The sequence below is a fragment of the Apium graveolens genome, chromosome 3, assembly GCF_009905375.1.
Source record: "Apium graveolens cultivar Ventura chromosome 3, ASM990537v1, whole genome shotgun sequence".
NCBI classification, from domain to species: Eukaryota; Viridiplantae; Streptophyta; class Magnoliopsida; order Apiales; family Apiaceae; genus Apium; species Apium graveolens.
The window spans coordinates 130,295,716-130,320,147 of NC_133649.1; positions in this window are offsets into that span (position 1 = coordinate 130,295,716).

A 24,432-nucleotide genomic window follows, 5' to 3' on the forward strand; every position below is an offset into this window, starting at 1 on the left:
AATCATAGTCTTTAATTAGTTCCAACCATCTTCTTTGTCTAATGTTTAAGTCCTTTTGAGTGAATATATACTTTAAGCTCTTATGATACGTGTAAATATCACACTTTTCTCTATACAGGTAATGTCTCCATAATTTCAATGCAAAAACTATAGCTGCCAACTCAAGATCATAAACTGGATACTTCTGCTCATGAGGCTTTAATTGTCTGGAGGCGTAGGCGATGACTTTATCGTGCTGCATTAGTACACAACCTAAACCCTTTAAAGAAGCGTCGCTATATATCACAAAGTTTCCCGTCTCATCTAGCAATGCTAATACTAGAGTCGTTACTAACCTCTTCTTTTGTTCCTGGAAGCTTCCTTCACATTTCCTTGTTCAAATAAATTTCTCGTTCTTCCTTGTTAGCCTAGTTAACGGAGCTGCGATCTTAGAAAAATCCTTTACAAATATTCGATAATATCCTGCTAGCCCCAGAAAAATTCTCACTTCTGTCGGAGTATTTGGTTGTTCCCATTTGGATACGGCTTCAATCTTTACAGGGTCTACCTTGATACCTTCCTTGCTTACCACATGTCCAAGGAACTGTACTTCTGTCAACCAAAACTCACACTTGGAAAACTTCGCTTATAGTTGCTTTTCTCTTAACCTTTGGAGGGCAATTCTTAGGTGTGTTGTGTGATCTTCTTGAGTCTTTGAATAGATGAGAATGTCATCAATAAATACAATAAAAAACTTATCCAAGTACTCCTTATACACCCGGTTCATTAAATCCATAAGAGTTGTTGGTGCATTGGTCAATCTGAACGACATCACTAAGAATTCATAGTGGCCATACCTTGTTCTGAATGCAGTCTTGGGTATATTTCCAGGCCTGATCTTCAGTTGGTGGTAGCCAGATCTCAGGTTGATCTTTGAAAAACAGCCTGCTCCTTTGAGCGGATCAAATAAATCATCGATTCTGGGTAAGGGATACTTATTCTTGATTGTCAACTTGTTCAGTTCACTATTTTCAATACATAGCCTCATTACTCCCATCCTTCTTCTTCACAAATAACACTAGAGCACCCCACGGGGAAACACTTGGTCGGATGACTCCTTTGTCTAGCAGTTCTTGAAGTTGCTTGGCCGATTCTTTCATTTCCACTGGAGCCATTTGATATGGAGCTTTAGAAACTGGCTCTGCTCCTGGTATCAAATTAATAGAGAACTCTATTTCTCGATCAGATGGTAATCCTGGAAATTCTTCCGGAAAGACATCGGGATACTCTTACTATTGAAATCTCATCCAAAGTAGGTGTTTTTTTCTTGATGTCCACCATATGAGCCAAATACACTTCGCATCCTTGCCTTAACAATTTCCTTGCCTGCAATACTGAGAGAAACTTCTTATCCTGCTTTTGTCCTTGATAACTTGTCCTTACATTATATGTTGTATACATAACAATTCTCTTCTTCTTGCAGTCAATACTTTCCTTACACAAAGACAACCAATCCATGCCTAGAATAACATTGAATTTTCCTAACTCAAAAGGTATTAGGTCGGCGTGAAAAGAGTGACCAGAAATCTCTATCGAACACTTAAGGCAAAATTGGCTTTTTCAGATATCTTATCTTGATTATCCACTTCTATGGTCAAAGGTTCATATAAGTATTCCAACATTAATTGCATTTTATTCACACAGTTCAGGGATATAAAAGACTTAGACGCTCCCGAATCAAATAGAACATTAATAGGCACGGAATTAAGAGAAAGTGTACCTGCGACTACATCGGGATCCTGAGCCATGGATTTCTTAGTCATTTTGAAAGTTCTAGCTCTAGATGTACTTGTTGCAGGTCCTTGAGACACACTTCCTCCTATACTGCCACGGGTAGCTGATTTACAGTTCCTAACAATGTGTCCCACTTTACTACAATTGAAACAGGAAACTCCTTGGTTCTTAGATTTGCACTCAGTGGAATAATGACCCTTCTGGCCACACTTAAAAAAATTAACGTTCTCTCTGCTCTGACCACTGTGCTTCTTTCCACATGTCTTGCAGTTGATCACCGGCTTACTGGACTTTGTCGGGGTAGAATTGACTAAGGTACCACTAGGCCTAGCTTGAGGGAAATTCTGCCTTCTGAATCTTCTGCCTCTATCCCTACCAAACCATCATTGAAACTTTTGGCTTGCTTCTTCTTGTTCTGACCTCGCAGGCCCACCTTCAAACTTTCTCTTCTTTTCACGTCTTTCTTTAGCAACCAACCTCTGGTCACTTTCTATCACTAAGGCAGCATGAACTACCGAAGTATATGTCTTGAGTTGTAGAGCTACAACTCCATTCCTAATCTCTGGCTTCAATCCTTGTTGAAACCCCTTCGCTCTCTGAGCTTCCGAACTTACATACTCTGGTGCTATACGAGCCAATTCTGTGAACTTGGCTTCATACTCCGTGACACTTCTGTCTCATTTCTTCAATTCCAAAAATTCTATCTCCATCTGATTCTGGAGGCAATCCGGAAAATATTTTTCCAAGAACAGTACAGTGAATCGTGTCCAGGGAATAGGACCTTCTCCTTCCAAGTCTCGTGTAGACTCCCACCAATAATTCGAATCATTCTTCAGAAAGTAACTAGCATAGTTTGTTCTTAAATCATCACTCACCTTGGTGAGAGCAAAAGCCTTCTCCATTTCCTTCATCCAGCTCCTGGAAGCGACAAGATCTACTTCACCTTTGAACTCAGGGGGTTTTACAACCTGGAAAGATTTAAAACTAATAGTTTGGGTTGTCCCCCTCAACTGATGTTGCTGTTGGATTTGCAGTTGTTGCTGTTGGATTTGTTGTTATTGTTGTATGAGCTGTTGTTGTTGTTGTTGTTGGAATTGTTGTTGCTGCTGCTGGAATTGTTGTTGTTGTTGGGCCAGCTGAGTAGACTACTGACGCAACAGATCTATTAATTCACTCTTGGAGGGATCCCCGGAAGATCCATTATTAGGTTGAGGATTCTTCTTAGGTGGAATTCTCCTGAAACATAGCACTCATATATAAGAAAAATGGAATGCTCCAAATAGTTTATACATATATATCAGGAGAGTAATGCCACTAAGAAAATGTCCTCAGCCTCAGTTAATTTGATCCATCCAGAGTGAATGGCTAAATTCTAGAAATACCAGCAACAGAAGCAACAATAATAGTAACAACAGTAACAACAGCGCACAAGTATATAAAACTGAACAATATAATAAAGCAGCTACTATATAACAAACATATAGAAATCCAATTAGTATAACTGATATCCAACGACTAAACCATCTGAATACACAACAAAATTGGCCGATATAATAGCCTCCATCTACTATATACTACAATAACGTAATGTACGTATAAAAATAAACTACAGAACTCCTGAAGTAACCAGATCTGAGCTCTGTCTACTATCACTGCAACTCCGCTTTAAGAACTGCCACTGCCACCAATCGTACCCAACTCGAACACCAACCAGTTAACCAGATCCTGGTACTGGATATCCCTAAATTCAGAGCTAATGAAAGGGTCAATAGATCTAGCTCGCTCAACAACAGTCTGAGTCAAAGTCCTCACTCTAGCCTGGATATCGGGTGAGGGAATAGAAATACCCTGGAAGGGTCCAATTAGCACTCGATCAAGATGTGCTACCAACTGCAGGCTCTGCTCTCTAATCAAAGATATGTTCACTGCCTGATGAACATGATACGAAATCAGGGAGGAAGTACCTTTAGGAGCATAGGGAGGGACTGGAGGACTAAGGAAAGAAGAGCTGGGTCTGTAACCGAATGGAAAAATCTCTAATAGCTGACACTGACCTTCGCACCCAACAAGGACGGGCACTAGGTCCAGGTATATCTCTTGGGACAAACTGAGGCACTGGTGGGGGAGGTAAGGGAGTCTCCTCATCTACAACATCTAGTGTGCTCTCTGAGTCTGAACTGTCTGAATCAGATATTTTCTCTTGGGATGGAGAATTGGATATCACCATGGGCCACTGCCAATAATATAAATATACATGAAATATACAATTAGGTTAAGGCAGTTCTTTCAAAACATCAATAGATGTCAGGGTAATGCCTTCGGAACCCTCAACTGACTCTTAGGTTTGCTCATCTAAATGAGTTGCTGACTCACACCTTAGGACACATTTTCTATATTCTTATCGATTCCTAACCTAAATCAAGGACTTGAACCTGTAGCTCTGATACCAACTGTGACGGCCTCAACCCCGGGGTCAGGAGTTGACGTTACCAAATATAATAAACCACATTTATAAACTAAGAAATTATTATTATTACACTAACACGACCCCAAAACCAAGATCGGATCTAGGTTCAAGTATGATTTAAGCTACTCACTATTACACAACCATTTATTAAAAGTTTGACACACTAACTTATTCAGCAACTCTTAAGACCGCATATGGTCTGATACAAACTAACTCAAAGGAGTCAAGAATGGAAGGGGCTGAAACTCTGTTCTGACCAGGTCGGAATGATCGTCTAGGCATCTGCGACATATATAACAGGTTGCAAGGTGAGCATATAATCGCTCAGCAGTACCAACATCTGAATATCAGAGTACACAGTAACGTAAACGGTTATAGGAACAGACTATAAAACAATATGAAAATAATAACCTGTAAGCATTTTGAATCTTTATCAAAACAATAATAAAACTGGATATCACTGACTATCATGCTCTTAATAAAACAACGTAGTTGTATGTTGTGTAAACACCAGAGTCCAATATTAGCATGCTATTTACATTTATAACTCAATTGTTTAAATCACTTGCTTCATTACGGGAATCACAAATCCAAATCAGATACAAAGTGGATATGTGAAGATAGCTGATCAGGCTATCAACATCATACGGCTCCAACTGCCATCCCATAAACCTGTTCCGGAACTCAGAGACTAGCTAGGTCTCTGACCTGCTGGACTAATCGGTCATGTAGTGCGCGCAACCGAGTTAGTTGCTTACGCAAACTCAATAGGCCACTCTTCCCCCTATATATCCAATATCTGATCATTTTTGTCCAGTTTCTAAATCACTTGTACCTTCTAAGTTTAAAAATCGTTCATTTAACCGCACACATAAAATTTGTTCATAAATCATTTTCATTCGAGATAGGTACCTTTTCGAAGTTACTTTTCCCCAAAACAGATTTAAAACATTTAGTTATAACTACAGGGGATACGTAACTTAAAACATTTATGTTCCTGTTCGATAATAAAACAATAGTTTATTCAATAATATACTGAACCATAAAAGTATGGCCAGGGGTACTTGCCTTGCGATGATTTCTCGGGATTCCTAGGGTAGTTACGGTTGACTGGCTTTGGTCCTCGCAAACTCTAACTGGGATCTACAGTAACAGAATAACCTAATTAGTTATACCGGCATGCTTGATATCCTCGAACTTAACTAACCCAATCCGATATCCCGACTCATATAATGATATACACATATTCACGTAATTGAGACTAAGATTAGTGGTAAAACATTTAATACCGTATAGTACATGTTTCGTAAATAAAAATAATTTTTCAGAATTTTTGGACTGCGACTCCTCATTTTATAGGACTACCGTCGAAACATAATCGACGTCCAATTTCCAACAAATCACAATTTTCAATCCACGCCTCAATACGACTTTTAAAACAAAATAATTATTTACGTTCCGAAAATAATTACATGAATCATTTTATTTGTTTTATATATTTAGGACTCAGAATCGTTCATCACCATCCACCGTCGACTCGCCGAGGCTCATCGTCGACTGTGGCAAAATTTATTGGTGCTCGAAAATGTTCGGGTTTCCAAATAAATTTCACCGATTAAAAATAATTTTTCCACACGCAACATTATTTATTCATGAAAGCAATCATAAATCTATCCTGCAGAAAATAAAATAATTAATAGAAATTATTTCAGGATATAATCGAATCAATTGATAAAAACAATATACACACTACACACACGCCTACACGCGTAATCGAAAAAGAACAGGGCGGCCGGAAAACAACAGAAACCAGGCGGCACAACAAGGTAGCTGGGCAACAGGAAAACACAGGGAACAAACACACACACAGCAGCACTCACACGCACGTATATATATAGAAATACATACACATAACCGAAAGGAACCACCAGGCTCACCGGAATCACGGCAGCGGAAATCGCACAAGGAAGCAACATGGAAGAAAGAAAAAGAAAAAGGAGGAACGAATGGAACAAGAAACAAAGAAGAGGAGGAGATTCGAGAGAGAGAGAGAGACTGAGAGGAGAGCAGAGAGTGATTGAATCGAGAGGATGAGGAAAAGAGATTAATGTTTTCAATTTCAATTACTTGATACAAAGCCACGTATCACTGTTAGAGGGAAACGCGGAAAAAATAAAAATGTAACATGTGTCCTGCAATTCTAATTTTGTCCCGAAATTCGCAATTTAACGAACCGAGTTGCGGGTAAAACGAACTCGGAAAACTATTAAAATAGTCTTAAAATTTTATAAATATCCCGAAACTAAGAAAACATAAATTTCATAATTTTGAAAATATTTTTGAAACGCGCAACATACTCACAATTAACGATTTAACGAACAAATGTGCGGGTGAATTTAATCCCAAAAATTTCCAAAATAGTTTTAAAATTCTCGAAATATTCCAGTTTTAATAAAATATGAATTTCGTAATTTTTGAAGAATCTTGGAATTAAATACTAAATTTACACATAAATGTAATCAGAAAATCATTTAGGGCTAACTAATTACTGAAATATTGATTTTTAAATTTTATAAAAACTCAAAAATTATTATTAAAATTATGAAATTATAAAGCACTTTTAGAGACAATCCAAATATTTATGAAAATAAATCTGCAATAAAACCACTTTTAAAAGTGAAACAAAAACAATATGGTTCAATATTTAAGTATTCAAATAATTCTTGTAAACCAATAATCACATATAATTGATAACAACACATCACACAGCTGACAGGGCCAATACACATATTTTATTTATTTAATCATATAACAATTATACTTTTTAAATAATACAAAACATACGAGTCGTTATACGGATAACATTGCATATCCGGGAAAATCGCTAATGGTCCACAATACACTAGCATGCAGCCTAAAGTTCTGATTAGTGAAGGCATCATAAGTCTCTATGCCTATATCCCATAATTCTTTTAATCTTCAATTAGGGGATGCATGTATATGTCGATGTTATTTTTTGGAGATTCCGGACCAGGGATGAGTGTTGAAAGGATCAAATTCTCAGGATTCATGCATAGCCAAGGTGGCAGGTTATAGTTTACCAATATTATTGGCCATGTCGAGTGAGTTGTACTCATTGTACGGTAAGGACTATATCCATCGGAGGCTACACCATATCTGATATTTCTGTTTTCTATCAAAAAATCAGGATACCTTGAATCCAATGCCTTCCATGCTTTGGCATCGTCAGGATGTCAAAGTTTCCCATCCATTTTTCATCCCACGGCATGCCAGAGCATAAGTTGATAATACTCCATAGACACAAACAACCTCTGCAGCCTTGGTTTCAGCTAGAAAATAACACATCATTTTCGCTGGAACTTTGTGAATCATCTTTTCTGGATCATTGTCAGTGATGCCTTTTTTTTCCACTACTTGCCATCTTGAAAGACCACAAGTTGTACAAATAGTTGCATCTCTATTTTGTCCCCAATAGAGCATGCAATCATTTGGACATATGTGTATTTTTTCGTAATGAAGACCTATATCTTTTATGATATTCTTGGGAGAATTGAAAAGGGCTGTGAAAACGCTTCTTTCATTAGCTCTAGTAAATCCCCGAAGCAGCCTCCGTAATTTCCTGTACACATTTTAAGGAATTTAGCTTAACGATAAAACTTAATTGCGAAAATTTTGAACAGCCGGGATATAATGGTCGTTTTCCATCTTCCATACGACGCTGAAACTTATTAAGATCGGCATCTGGTACATTACCCTCCTCATTTTCACTAGCATCCATTACATGAGTACGATGCAACATGTCACCTAGATTATCTCCAAATCCGAAATTTGTACCTTCCTCGCAGTCCATTTCATCGTCACTCTTTTGTCGAGAAACCTCATACATTCATTCAACATACAATGGTGATGGTCCAATTTAGATGAGATGGTTGTATACTATATCTTGATCATACCACTTATCATTTTTACGTTTCTTTCAAGGGCACGTTATTTCATCACCTACGGATCTAGAAACTGCATTTCGAATAAAACATTTAATACCAGTAATAAAGCTATCACTAGACTTTAGCAATTTTATCCATGCAGTTCCATCATCATCCATCACTACATTTTATCAAGCACAACTAAGTTAATACTAATTATTAGAGTATACTTAATCATTTCTTAATTATTAATATTGCTAACGCTTAACTATATGGTTATAATAAGGTACAATAATAATCTGTATACGTTAACAAAAATAATCTCATTTTCACTCAACTACCTATTTAATCTATATTAATGTCCTCCCATTCTTACTCTTAGGTATAGTACAATAAATAATTACAAATAATATCATTTATATTCATTTATTTCAACTTTGAATAAAGAATTACATGTCAGAGCCCGAAAATAAAACTAAAAGATAACAACTACATTTTACTTTGAATAAAGAATTACATGTCACTGCCCGAAAATAAAATTAAAAGATAACAACTGATAAATATAAAGTTATTACAAATGGATGTTTACAACAAATCCAAGATCGCAAAAGATTTAGTGTTTGAACAGTCTGACACTAACAACTATTACAACTTTTACATAACTACCGGTATAACGACCCGTGTATTTTTGAATTATTTAAATATGTAATTATTATGGAAATTATTAAATAAAATATGTGTATTGGTTTTGACCGCTATGTGTTATTTGATTATTACCTAGGTGTGATTTATGATGTACCAGGTTGTTTGCGTGATTAATTAAGGAATTGTATTGAATTATTTCACTTTTAAAGTGGATTTAATGCAAATTTATTTGTATAAATATTTGAAGTGTCTCTAAAATTGTTTTTATGATTTTATAATTACAATAATTATTTTTAGGATTTTATAAAATTGTGAAATCAATATTTTATTGATTATTTATCTTTAAATGATTTTCTGATTTCTTTTACTCGTAAAATCCGTATTTAATTCCAGAGTTTCTAATAAAATCACAAAATTCATATTTTCTAAGTTTATAATATTATGAGAATTTTAAAATTATTTTGGAAATATTTGGGATTAATTTCACCCGCGCGTTGTTTCGTTTAATTGTTAAAAAGCGGGTATAAAGTGCACTTCGAAAATTGTTCTAAAATTTTGAAAATTACGTTTTTATAAACTTCGGGATATTTCTAACATTTTAAGACTATTTCCGTGATTTTCTGAAATTATTTTAGGTGCAGCTCGGATCATTAATTGTTAAATGCGGATATGAGTTACGTTTCAAATATACTTTGAAAATTACGAAAAAATTATTTTTAATAACTATGAATTATTTGTAATATTTAAAAACTATTTTCGCAATTTTATGGGTTTTATTTAATCGCACCTTTATGTGTTAAATTGGGAAAAATGAATCAGAAACGGGGCAACAAGAGGATAATATCAATTAACGTGCAACGTGTCTAATTTTTACAATCCTCCCGGACACGTGTAAACACCAGGACTGTTAAAAAAAAGAGAAGTAACAAACAGATACAACTCTTTTATCCCTGTGTTTTCATTTTGGCTTAATCTCACTAATCTCTCTCGTTTCTCTCGTCCTTCTCTCTCCATCATCTCTCTTATCCCTCTTTTCTTTCTTTCTCTTCCACCCGTAATTTCTCTATTGCGGTTCTCCGTTTGGTTTCCAATGAGTTATCTTCGAGTAGCTTGGTGACTCCCCTGTTCTTTCCTTTCTTTGATTGCTCCTGTTTCTGGTGATTCATCGCCACCATCCTGGTTTTCCGATTGTTTATGGTGAATACTCTGATTCAGCCCCGTTCGTTAACATATGCGCATATATATATGTGCTTATATGTGTACTCTTTGTGTAAATTATGTATGCAGAGTGTGTTGAGTGTGTGTGTGCGTGTGTGCGGGAATGTGTTTGTGCACGTGACGCGCGTGGGTTGCAGTGGTGACGATACTGTGTTCTTGTGATTTGATTATCTCTGATGTTATCATTTTTATTAATTATGCAGGAATTATTAATTAGTTTCGTGAAATAAAATAATTATTTGGTGCGAAAAACTATTGAAATAATTGGAGGAATCGGTCTGGACACCTGAATTATTCGGGCACCGACAGATTTCACCGCCGTCGGCGATGAGCCTCGGCGAGCCGACGGTGGACAGTGATGAATCAATTCTGAGTCCTACGAATAAAAATATAAACATGTGAATAATAATAATTAATAACTAAATTGTATTAGTGATTGGAATTTGTGAGTTGTGATTGGTTGTCGTGTTTTAAATTGGATTGTTATTGAATTGACGTCGATTGATGTTTCGACAGGTAGTCCAATAAATAAAGGAGACGCTGCCCGATTTCCGGGAAACTGAATTACGTAAATACGGGAACGTATCTGATGAATATCGGGACGTCGAGAGACTATATATATATATATGTGTGTTTTATACGAAACTTGGTTGTACGATGTGATGAAATATTTTGCCAAATCGATAACCCTGATTTCGTAAATTAATGAGTATATGTATTTTTCGAAAATGAACACCGAATCGATTTTCGAGATTGTGAACCCTACTTGTTGCGTGTGTTATTATAATATACATAATTACGAGTCGGGTTTGAATATCGTTGGATAAAATTGGTATCGAGGATATGTCAAGCATACCTAGACGTCTAACGTAGGGTATTTCGACCCTGTAGGTTATAGTTGTGAACTTGAAAGTGGACGATGGACTAAAGATAACCTAGTGGTCAGTCGACGAGCTCAGTAGAGTTTCAACAGCAAAGCCTGAGTGTCGAAGTCGAATCCAATGGGATCTAGTGGTTGGACGTTAAAGCCTGAGCGACATGGTCGGCTCAGAGTTGAGCAGTAATAGTTATAAAGCCCTGTAAGGCAAGTATTTCTGAACTTTTCTTCAAAATATATTACCAATGTTTTCGAACTATTTCATAACATGTCGCTATTATTCAAAATAACTCATGTTTTATATTACAAGTGTTTTAAACTATTTAAACTTGAACCCTAATTTTTCTTGATCTTGAGCCATAAGCCTTATTCTTTGTAAACCGTCCTTTGTTGATCCTCAGACACCAAACCATACAAATAAGATACTGCTCCCCAAATATATAACTACCAAACACCAAACACTGGAAGAAAATTGTTTGAAAACACAGAAACTTTTATACCCCAACCATTCTTTATAACATCAAAGAACCATACCTTGAAAATTCATTTGTCAAATACCTGATCCTTTTACAGGCTGAAAACCGTTTCTTATACATACCCTGATATACCCTTGTGATACCCATGAATCGCATTACGCTTTTATACCAATACTTAATCACTGTAGATTATGATCTTGCTTATTGAATTACATTGTTTATTACACTGAATTGTTTTAGAATTGGATAGTTTTCTTTATATGGACCAGATTCGTGGTTGAATTAGGCCAATGTGTGCCTTGGATCCAGTTCGTAGAGCAGAGCTGTGTGCTTCGCTCAGGGTTAGTGCGTGACTGATCAGCAGCCTAACCTTGGTTTTTAAAACTTAAAATGAATATCCAATTCTAATGATTAGTTAAAAAGAAACTTGATTCATCTGAATCATCTCATTTGATCATTGTTTAACCTCAGTTATCGTTATTATGACTTCCTAAGCTAGTTAGCTCACTCTTGCAAATCTTTTTATGTATTCTACAGTTAAGAAGAATACGATTGATAGCGAGGTTTCCCAGTTCAATGTACGAGCTAGGATTCTAGATTGAGTTGGATCGAGCTAGCAGGAGCTTATTGCGAATAGTGAGATAGTAAGATTGAAAGAATAATTTTTTTATCAGTAGTAAGTTAAATTAGTTGGGATTTGGTACGTTGTAATAAAAGTTAAGGTTGTGGCTTATTTTCATACTTTAACCTGTTACGATCCATGGTTATGTAAAGCAGGGCCATTGCAAATAGTATTGTATATACAGTTTTATATGTTGTGTATGTGTTCTGGACCCCAAACTTCTGACCCGGGTTTGGAGGGCGTCACAGGTTGGTATCAGAGCTACAGGTTATAAGTCACTGAAACAAGCCTAGATTTTCGGGATTGGGTAGAGGGTTAGGATTAGGAATAGGAAATAGAAAGATAAGACATTGTGAGGTTGAGTGCAATTGTATAGTGGGTCTCCGGCACGGTTCGTGTTGTGATTCGAGATTCTTAACTTGCGACATGATTTCCAGACAACGGCAATGGTAGATCCTGATTTCCCTGTATCATCGAATCATTTGGAGTTTTCCGTTCGAGGATCGTCATCTTCTATCAGATTTGATTTGCACCTTGTTCTTCCATCAGTATTAATGGTACTACCTTCCGTTATGACAGTTGCACCTCTTCAAGCTATTATACGCTATTCCACCACCTTTTGATACGAGACTACCTATTCAAGAACCTTCATCTATTTAATTTTGTTTTTCTGGACATTAGGTTGTGAGTGTATCTCTTTAGTTTACCCTACACCTTGTTCTATACCCCAAGTTTAAAACATGTCCTATAAAGCAATAATACCTATGAGGACGGATTCGGGAGCTACAGTAAATGGTAAGTACATGAGATATTAATGAAGATGAGAAGGAGTTTAGAAGGAAGATTCATGTGTCTCGGAAGATAGCTGTTACCAGATTAAATGGAGCTACTAGTGAATAGTGTGGCGCCCTCCAAACCCGGGTCAGAAGTTTGGGGTCCACAACACATAAACAAAATATAACCTATATATGAAATATTATTTGCAATGACCCTGCTTTACATAACCACGGATCGCAACAGGTTAAAGTATGAAAACAAGCCATAATCTTAACCGTTATTATAACGTACCAAATCCCAACTCATTTAACTTACAACTGATAATAAAATTATTCTTACAATCTTACTATCTCACTACCTCCATAAGCTTCTGCTAGCTCGAACCAACTCAATCTGGAATCCTAGCTCGTACACTGAACTGGGAAACCTCGCTATCAACCGTATCTCTTTTTAACTGTAGAATACATAAAAAGATTCGCAAGAGTGAGCTAACTAGCTCAGCAAGTCATAATAACGATAAGTGAGGTTAAACAATGATCAAGTGAGATGATTCAGATGAATCAAGTTTCTCTTTTTAACTAATCATTAGAACTGGATATTCATTTTAAGTTATAAAACCAAGGTTAGGCTGCTGATCAGTCACGCACTAACCCCAAGCAAAGCACACAGCACTGCTCTAATTACTGGATCCAAGGCACACATTGGCCTAATTCGACCACGAATCTAGTCTGACCACGAATCTGGTCCACATAAGAAAACTATCCAATTCTAAAACAATTCAGTGTAATAAACAATATATTTCAATAAGCAAGATCATAATCCACATTGATAAAGCATGTGTACAAAAGCGTAATGTGATTCATGAGTATCATAAGGGTATATCAAGGTATGTACGAAAAACGGTTTTTAACCTGTAAAAAGATCAGGTATTAGACAAATAATGGTTTTTCAGGGTATAGTTCCTTGAGGTTTTAAAGAATGGTTGAAGTATAAAAGTTTCTGTGTTTTCAAACAATTTTGTTTCAGTGTTTGGTGTTTGGTAGTTATACATTTGGGAAGCAATATCATATTTGGGTGGTTTGGTATCTGAAAATCAATAAAGGATAGTTTACAAAGAATAAGGCTTATGGCTCAAGATCAAGAGAAATCAGGATTCAAGGTTAAATAGTTTAAAAACACTTGCAATACAAAACATGAATTGTTTTACATAATAACGACATGTTATGAAATAGTTCGAAAATATTTGCAATATATCTTGAAGAAAAGTTCGGAAGTACTTGCCTTTCAAGGCTTTACAACTACTACTGATCAATTCTGAGCCGACTTTGCTGTTCAGGCTCCAACATCCAAATACTAGATCCCATTGGATTCGATTTTGACACTCAGGTCTTCCTGTTGAAACTCTACTGAGCTCGTCGACTGACCACTAGGTTATCTTTAGTCCATCGTCCACTTTCAGGTTCTCGATTATAACCTACAGGGTCGAAATACCCTACGTTAGACGTATAGGTATGCTTGACATATCCTCGATACAAATTCTTACCCAACGATATTCAAACCCGACTCGTAATCATTCATATTAGAATAACACATACAACAATTAGGGTTCACATTCTCGAAATCGATCCAGTGTTCGTTTTTACAAAATACATATATTTGTCATTTTACGAAATTAGGGTTGTTGCGTTTTGACAGAACATTCATCACAACATACAACCAGGTTTCGCACAAGATTTGTATATACTTATTTATACCCGTTCGATGTTCCGATAATTACAGGGTATGTCCCGAATTTCTGAATTTAATTTCCAAAAATTCGGGCAGCACCTCCTCTGTTTATCGGCCTACCCGTCGAACAATTTTGACGTCAAATCAATCATAATCAAATCCAAACCAACTACAATCCAATTCACATATTCTCCAACACCAATTAAATATAATTATTTACATTTTATATTTTTATTCGTATTTTATATTTATTGATAGAATTTAGGATTCAGAGCATTGTCATCACCGTCCACCGTCGACTCACTGAAGTTCATTGCCAACGGCGACACAATTTATTGGCGCCCGATATATTACGGGTTCCCAAATAAATTATACCGATTATTTTGAAACCATTTCCAACATGAATAATTAATATCACGAATATTAATCAATAATTCCCTGCAATAAAAGGAATTTAAAGAAAAAGAAATAAAATTAGCAATAATCCAACCCAACAGAACATGAACAGCCCACAAAATCCGAATCACAAGCCCAACAGTCAACATAACTGTAAGGCCCAACAACAAAACCAAGGCCCGAATGAACAAGCCCAACCGAAAAGCCACAGAGCAGCAATCCGCAACACACACACGCCCACGCGCCGCCCACACACACACTGCACACAGCACAGCACACATAACAGAGCACATATGCACACACAGAGCACACACATGTATATATATGTATACCAACTGAGCAAGAATTGAACCAAGCCAAACTGAAAAATAGCGGCGGCTCACCGGAAAAACAAGCCGGAAGAGACAGTAAAAGGAACGCAGCCCAGGGAAACAAAAAGGAAGAGGATGATAGCCGAGAAGAAAAGCCGAGCAAAACTCGATATATTCGAAAGAGAGAAAACAGAGAACCGAGATACAGTCGAGAGAGAGACAGGAAAATGATGTTTATCCCCTCCCCTAATTTGATTCTTAGCCTCCTGACTTAACCAACACACGGCACGTGTCCAACTTTATTGGATACGTGTCATTTTATTTTCGTTTTAACTGACTGCAAGCCCGACACGCTGTATTAATCTATTTTTAAGGGTATAATTTATAAATAAGTATTAATCAGAACATTGCTAAAATAAGCTTAAGATGACACAAATATCCCGAAGTTATTTAAAAACATAATTTTCATAACTTTAAAATAATTTTTGAAACGCAATTTATACCCATTTTTAACAAATACCCGAAACAACGCGCTGGTGAAATTAATCCCAAAAATTTCCAAAATAATTTTAAAATTCTCGGAATAATCCAAACTTAAATAAATATGAGTTTCATAATTTTTTGAAGAATTCTAGAATTGAATATGGATTTTACAAATAAAAGCATTCAGAAAATCATTTAAAGATAAATAATTAATAAAATATTGATTTCTCAATTTTATAAAATCCTAAAAATAATTATTATAATTATAAAATCATAAAAACAGTTTTAGAGACACTTCAAATATTTATACAAATAAAGTTGCATTAAATCCACTTTAAAAGTGGAACAATTCAATACAGTTCCTTAATTAATCACGCGAACAACCCGGTTCATCATAAATCACACCTAGATAATAATCAAACAACACATGGCGATAAAAACCAATACACATATTTTATTTAATAATTTCCATAATAATCACATATTTAAATAATTCAAAAATACACAGGTCGTTATAAATAGACCACCCATGATTAACTTGTGGGATGGACTAGAGGAATTCTGGAAGAGTTAGAGAGAAAAGTATAAACCTGGAATTTTCGTAGAATTAGATGATATTGCTATGACAAATGTGATGTATAAAGTAGTGATGTGACGTGATGTAAGAAAATTTTGTTCTATGAAATAGATTTTTTGGCTGTTGGATAGACCTGTTCCACTCAATGATTGTAAAGATAATGATGGGAGTACTAACCATATGGAAGCTTTAAAATGAAGCTACGAATAAGATAATATGCAACGACAACTGAAGTTTTCATCGATTAAGGAAGGTAATAGACCCAATGAAGGAAAGAAGATAAATGGAAGTAAATGGACCTTTGTGTGATCGTTTCTTTAATTTGGTACCTTGTTATAGGTCGGAAGGACAACAACCAACTCATATAGTAAGGGCAACCAAGTGTGTGATTTTCAAAAAATTTCTAAACAAACTCTCGAAAGAGATTTTCTTAACAAATTTTCAAAGGCTGTTTTAATAAAATAAGTTTTATACCTTGGTTGTCAAGTTATTACTTGAGTTTCTTGTTTGTTAAAAGACCCGGATTACCTGGAAGAATGTTTGTTTCAGACTTAGTATTGTTAATGCAGAGAACAAAGTAACCCGCGATTATGAAGAAGTTAATTATTCCTAATGGTTTGACAAGGTTAATAACAGAATCCGCGTACGGAGTAATTATTCATCCAGTGGCAGAGACCATTAAAGTTTAAAGAATTCATTGATGTAAAAGGAGCCTGGGCGCGATCGAAAAAGATTGGGAAGATTTCCGAACTTTTCTAAAAGAAGAATATTATTATCAAAAAGATCGTTATGTTGAATGATTCGTGGTTATTCTAAATTAAAAAGAGGAAACTTAGAGTTATCTGGTAGGAACGCCATTATGATCAAATTGTTAAAGCATTATACATGTAGGTGCGATGTTAAAGACGCAAGATGTGACAAGTAAGAATTACCATAATGCTTAATTTGCGAAGGCATTTCAACGTACTTTCTAAAATTATTATATGGAACAATGGGAATATGATCGAACAAGCTCGAAAGATGAATACAAGTGAAATGTGGATGGTGACCAATGGTGTCGCTCTTGTCTTCAATATTGCAGCGTATATTCCTTTTTAATTCCTAAAAATTTATGAACTTTTTTTAATAAACTCCTTATGATGATATCAAAAAGGAGGATATTGCATTCCTTTCAAATTTAAATTGTTCCCCTCAAGTTTTACTCTCTGATTAGGACAAACAGTGTTATGGTGAGACGCTTCGTCAGAATGACGAAAAGTCGGGTGGGACGCCACCTAATCATGTGTTGTATGCCATATGGTACGAAAGGCTGGTCATCTTAAGTACCAATGTGGTTGTCTCATTCATATTCAAATTCTAATTTTTCCTTTCTTTTCAACTATAATTTTTATTGAATTGTGAATCTTTCTAGTTGTTTCGTTGTACTGTCGTTCTTTGCAAGAGTTTTTTTTTACAGAAATCAATGTATTATGAACCAAGCGGACAACGTTTCATCTACCTCTCATACATGGAAAAGAAACAAGGGTATATGACGAGGACTACAAATCACTAGCCCAGTCGGGGATGCACTAAGAGTCAAGGGAAGTTACTCCAATGAGGAATACGTCTCTGAGAATGAGAATTTGTGATTTTTTTCAGTGAAATATGTTATTCAGAATATGGATATGGTGACATGAATGATTATCGTGGATACCTTATGCGTTAAAGTAATAGAATATGTGGGAGCAACTTGATTGTTTAACTCCCAAGGTTTTGTTGGTAAGATAAATGACCCTGTTGAATTGATAAGATTGTGATTTAAGGACTAGCAAGTCAAGAACGTGTAATTGTTAAATAAGTGAGTACCAATGGTGGAATTGAGATTTCTGGCAATAAGTTATGAAGGATTGATATCATTTAAGATAAGAGGATTTGACATTATTTTAAGGAATGGATTAACTATTTAAGCATGATGCCCAGACAAACCGTCGTGATGAAGAGATAGTCCTGGAGACGTCAAATGAGAATATGATGAGATGTAAAGGGAGAAGGAGGATAAAGAATTTATTAATGATGATTACGGTGATCAAGACGGGAGCATTATGGTGATTATGAGATAAATAAAATCCAGGAGCAAATAAAATTTAAAGGTTTTATAGCAATTAAGGAGTTTCAAGATATGTTTCCAGATGAGTTATCAATATTTTCTCTAGATAGAGAAATGAAGCTCGCGATTGATTTAACACCTGAGACGAAGCTAGTGACCAAGGCCTTACACAAAATGGCACCAGTTAAAATGAGGAAGTTAGCAAAGCAGAGGCAAGGGATGCTAGAAGAAGAAGCGATTAGACCCAGTGTATCCCATGAGGTGCACCGATATTAATTGTTAACAAGAAAGATGGAAGTATGAGATTGTGTGTCGATTTGTGAAAGATCAACAAGTTTACTATCAAGAGCAAGTATCTGTTACCTCAACCCAATAATTTGTTTGATCAAACGAAAGAAGCAAAGTACTTTTATAAGATTGATTTAAGACTTGGTATTTCACCAATTGAAGATTAAACCTATGGATATATAAAAGATAATTTTCAGAATTAAGTACCATTCTCGTATTGTTATTTGGATTAACCAATATACCAGTAATATTTGAACTCGATGGACTGAATCTTTAAGGAATATCTGGAAGAGTTGTAATTGTGTTACTTAAAGTCAACGGAGGACCATGCGAAGCATTTAATGACAACTGGGGAGTCGGAGAAGAAAGAAATTGTATGTAAAGTTTATAAGGTGAAAATTTTAATGGTAGAAAGCATAAGTAATCAGTGATAAGGAGACCAAATGAGATCCAGTAGAAATCAAAGTGACTATGAATAAAGAAAGGCCAAAAAGTACCAATAAAAGTAAGGAGTTTTACCATGGACCAATTATTATTGAAAATTTGTGCAAGATTTCTTGAAAGTTGCAATACCTTGGACGAAGCTAACCAGGAAAAGCAAGAAGTTTATATGAAATGGAGAAGGGTAAAGAAAGTTTTGTGGAGTTAAAGGAGAGAATGGTTACAGCACCTGCTTTATCATTTCGAAAGTACCAAGGAGGTTTGGTAGTTTATAGTGATGCTTCTCATAAGGGAGTAGGATGTGTGTTGATGCAGTACACTAAAGTTATTGTATATGCACCCAGACAACCGAAACTTTATGAGCAGAAGTATCCTCATCATAACTGGGACTAGCAGTAATAATATTTGTTACGAAAGATTGGAAAACATGATATGTATGGAGAAAAGTGTAAGATCTATACGGACCATAAAAGTTTGAAATATATACGCATGAGGAAAAATAAATGTAGAGGCAAACGATAAGTAAAAAGGAGAGAATAAACATAGAAATTATACCAGAAGAATTATCTATGAAATTTTAGAAGTTGGAGTTGGAAGTCAGATATATAATCCCAAGGAAACAAGGATGGGTAGTATGACCTTTCAGTCAGAATTGTTAAGAAAAGATAAGGAGGGGTCAAGGGAAGATAATGGATCACGATGTTAACAGTTAGTAAGAGGAAGATTATGCACCCAGAAGAACGATCACGATATTCCTAGGTTTTCTTCCAGCATTTGGATATTGCAAGTAAAAAAAAGAATTAAGAAATGAGATCCCACAAGGAATTCCTGATATAAAGTATGTAATTTATTTAGGAAATATCAGGTTATACGGAAATTTAAAGAAAAATAGTGATAACCAGGTATAAGAAGGAAATTTCAAAATGGATTAGGAAGTGTTGGACATGTCAAGGGAATTAAGGCGAAATATCGGAGGCCTAGTGGACAAGTTAGACCAAGGAGTGGTGTTACAAGAAGCGAATCGTAAAAGGTACCAGTAATGTTGATGGAGAAAAGGAATGAAATTATAAGATTATGTACTGATTATCGGGAGTTGGACAACAACGTATATGAATAAGTGACCCCTATAAAGAATTGATTACTTATGAGACCTAATTCAAAAAATGTGTTATGTATCGAGGATTAACTTAAGATCCGACCTAAGAACATAACAAAGATTACGATCAAAATGAGTTAAGAGCATTGCAAGCTCTGGTGATATTATGTGAAATAACAAGTGTATCAGGTGACTATAAGGAATTAAGGATCATGGTGTATGAGCAATACTTAGATAAGCAAACTGTATTTATTGATAACATACTCAGCTACCCAAAGAATAAGGAAGTCTGCGTGGAATGCCCAAGGATTGTTCTCCAAAGATCAGAAGGAAAGCAACTACATGTTGAATTTTCAAGAATGAAATTTTGACTACGGTTAACAAAAGATTCTAAAATAATCCATTAACAACTACCTAAACAAAGACAAATGGTAACATATGCCTTGTGCAGAAAGAAGGGATTGGATGTAATTAAGACCACGGAGGAGTTAATAACGAATTGGAAAGCAAGGAATATAAAGTTCGAATACCTAAAAGTGATAACAAGTGAATATATGGGATTACTATTCAACCTTAACTGATAGAAACGAATAGAAGATATTTAAATGTTTGGAAGCTAAAGCTGAAAATGAGCACCGCCTATCATCCTTAAATGGAGAATTAAAGTACGGAGGTGATTCAGGGAATGTAAGATATGTTGAGAGGTTGAGTTTTAAGGAAACACTGGAATGATCATTTATCATTGATGTTAGTTTTGGAATGCCACTTTATCAAGCTTCATGTGAACGCAAGTGTAGTTCCCCATTTTTATTGAGATAAAGTGGGATAAAGAAAGTTGTCAAATTCTAAGTTAATTCAACACACCAAAAGCGTAAGTGGTATTGATTGAAGCAGCTCAGAGTAGACAAAGAAAGAAGGCGAAATTGTATCGAGAGAGAATATGAGTATAGAAATAGAACCAGTAGTGTTAGTACAAGTTTCATCTTGAAAGAGACTAGATAAGTCTAAGTAGAAGAGACGGGTTAAGTCCAAAAATTAGTGAACCATTCGAGGTATTGATAATTATAGATAAAGTTATTCATGAGTTGATGTTACCGTCGCAACAGTGTGTACATATAGTGTGTTTGGCCTGTTAAAGTTAAAAACGATAAGTATCTGATTTAAATTAAGTGATTGATCAGGAGCCAATGGGGCTCTTATCCAAGTTTGTTTTGCATAGAGTGATCAATCCAAACTCTTGATCGTTAAAGGCGAGTCGTTGAAAGTGAGTGTATATCTATAGTAAGTACGTTCGAAATCCTCGAGTAGAAGAGTCTACTTGGAAACTAGAGTCAGATATGCTTGACAAATATCCTCACTTGTGTAATTAGACCAGATTCTGAGGACAGAATCTTTTTAAGAGGGGAAGGATATAACGACCCGTGTATTTTTGAATTATTTAAATATGTGATTATTATGGAAATTATTAAATAAAATATGTGTATTAGTTTTGACCGCTATGTGTTGTTTGATTATTATCTAGGTGTGATTTATGATGTACCAGGTTGTTCGCGTGATTAATTAAGGAATTGTATTGAATTGTTTCACTTTTAAAGTGGATTTAATGCAAATTTATTTGTATAAATATTTGAAGTGTCTCTAAAATTATTTTTATGATTTTATAATTACAATAATTATTTTTAGGATTTTATAAAATTGAGAAATCAATATTTTACTGATTATTTATCTTTAAATGATTTTCTGATTTCTTTTACTCGTAAAATCCGTATTTAATTCCAAAGTTTCTAATAAAATCACAAAATTCATATTTTTCTAAGTTTATAATATTCTGAGAATTTTAAAATTACTTTAGAAATTTTCGGGATTAATTTTACCCTCGCGTTGTTTCGTTTAATTGTTAAAAAGCGGGTATAAAGTGTACTTCGAAAATTGTTCTAAAATTTTGAAAATTATGTTTTTTTAAACTTCGGGATATTTCTAACATTTTAAGACTGTTTCCGTGATTTTCTGAAATTATTTTAGGTGCAGCTCGAATCATTAATTGTTAAATGCGGATATGAGTTACATTTCAAATATACTTTGAAAATTATGAAAAATTTATTTTTAATAACTATGAATTATTTGTAATATTTTAAAACTATTTCGCAATTTTAAGGGTTTTATTTAATCGCACCTTTATGTGTTAAATTGGGAAAAACGAATCAGAAACGGGGCAACAAGAGGATTATATCAATTAACGTGCTACGTGTCTAATTTTTACAATCCTCCCGGACACGTGTAAGCACCAGGAGTGTTAAAAAAAGCAACAAACAGATACAACTCTTTTATCCCTGTGTTTTCATTTCGGCTTAATCTCACTAATCTCTCTCATTTCTCTCTCCCTTCTCTCTCCATCATCTCTCTTATCCCTCTTTTCATTTGGTGCGAAAAACTATTGAAATACACGGAGGAATCGGTCTGGACCCCTGAATTATTCGGGCACCGACAGATTTCACCGCAGTCGGCGATGAGCCTCGGCGAGCTGACGGTGGACAGTGATGAATCATTTCTGAGTCCTACGAATAAAAATATAAACATGCGAATAATAATAATTAATAACTAAATTGTATCGGTGATTGGAATATGCGAGTTGTGATTGGTTGTCGTGTTTTAAATTGGATTGTTGTTGAATTGACGTCGATTGATGTTTCGACGGGTAGTCCGATAAACAAAGGAGACACTGCCCGATTTCCGGGAAACTGAATTACGTAAATACGGGAACGTATCTGATGAATATCGGGACGTCGAGAGACTATATATATAGGTGTGTGTTTTATACGAAACTTGGTTGTACAATATGATGAAATATTTTTCCAAATCAACAACCCTGATTTCGTAAAATAAAGAGTATATATATTTTCTGAAAACGAATACCGAACCGATTTTCGAGATTGTGAACCCTCTTTATTGTGTGTGTTATTATAATATACATAATTACGAGTCGGGTTTGAATATCATTGGATACAATTGGTATCGAGGATATGTTAAGCATACCTAGACGTCTAACGTAGGGTATTTCGACCCTGTAGGTTATAGTCGGGAACCTGAAAGTGGACGATGGACTAAAGATAACCTAGTGGTCAGTCGACGAGCTCAGTAGAGTTTTAACAGCAAAACCTGAGTGTCGAAGTCGAATCCAATAGGATCTAGTGGTTGGACGTTAAAGCCTGAGCGACAGAGTCGGCTCAGATTTGAGCAGTAATAGTTATAAAGCCCTGTAAGGCAAGTATTTCTGAACTTTTCTTCAAAATATATTACCAATGTTTTCGAACTATTTCATAACATGTCGCTATTATTCAAAATAACTCATGTTTTATATTGCAAGTGTTTTAAACTATTTAAACTTGAACCCTAATTTTTCTTGATCTTGAGCCATAAGCCTTATTCTTTGTAAACCATCCTTTGTTGATCCTCAGAAACCAAACCATACAAATAAGATACTGCTCCCCAAATGTATAACTACCAAACACCAAACACTGGAAGAAAATTGTTTGAAAACACAGAAACTTTTATACCCCAGCCATTCTTTATAACATCAAAGAACCATACCTTGAAAAATCATTATTTGTCTAATACCTGATCCTTTTACAGGCTGAAAACCGTTTCTTATACATACCCTGATATACCTTTGTGATACCCATGAATCGCATTACACTTTTATACCAATGCTTTATCGCTGTAGATTATGATCTTGCTTATTGAATTACATTGTTTATTATACTGAATTGTTTTAAAATTGGATAGTTTTCTTTATGTGGACCAGATTCGTGGTTAGACCAGATTCGTGGTCGAATTAGGCAAATGTGTGCCTTGGATCCAGTTCGTAGAGCAGAGCTGTGTGCTTCACTCGGGGTTAGTGCGTGACTGATCAGCAGCCTAACCTTGGTTTTTAAAACTTAAAATGAATATCCAATTCTAATGATTAGTTAAAAAGAAACTTGATTCATATGAATCATCTCATTTGATCATTGTTTAACCTCAGTTATCATTATTATGACTTGCTGAGCTAGTTAGCTCACTCTTGCAAATCTTTTTATGTATTCTACAGTTAAGAAGAATACGATTGATAGCGAGGTTTCCCAGTTCAATGTACGAGCTAGGATTCCAGATTGAGTTGGATCGAGCTAGCAGGAGCTTATTGCAGTAGTGAGATACTAAGATTGTAAGAATAATTTTATTATCAGTTGT